Source organism: Frankliniella occidentalis, unplaced genomic scaffold (assembly GCF_000697945.3).
Source record: "Frankliniella occidentalis isolate FOCC.00 unplaced genomic scaffold, Focc_3.1 Scaffold43, whole genome shotgun sequence".
NCBI classification, from domain to species: domain Eukaryota; kingdom Metazoa; phylum Arthropoda; class Insecta; order Thysanoptera; family Thripidae; genus Frankliniella; species Frankliniella occidentalis.
Window position 1 is genome coordinate 912,367 of NW_026267173.1, and position 240 is coordinate 912,606.

Sequence of the window (240 nt, forward strand, 5' to 3'; positions counted from 1 at the left end):
TACCAGACGAAAACTCCAAGGATTTCCCTTGGAAGCTACGGGTTTCAAGACAGAGTCTGGGATTTCAAGGGCCAATCTTGAAATTATCCACCCAACCCTGAAATCCCAGAAATTTCCTGGGATTTCAAGACATTCTTTTTACCGTGTGAAAGTTACAGAAGCGTCCCAATAACCTGCGTCTCGTATACGTAGGCACGACGTGTGCTGAGCCGGGCGGGCGCGCCGGGCTGCCTGACATAG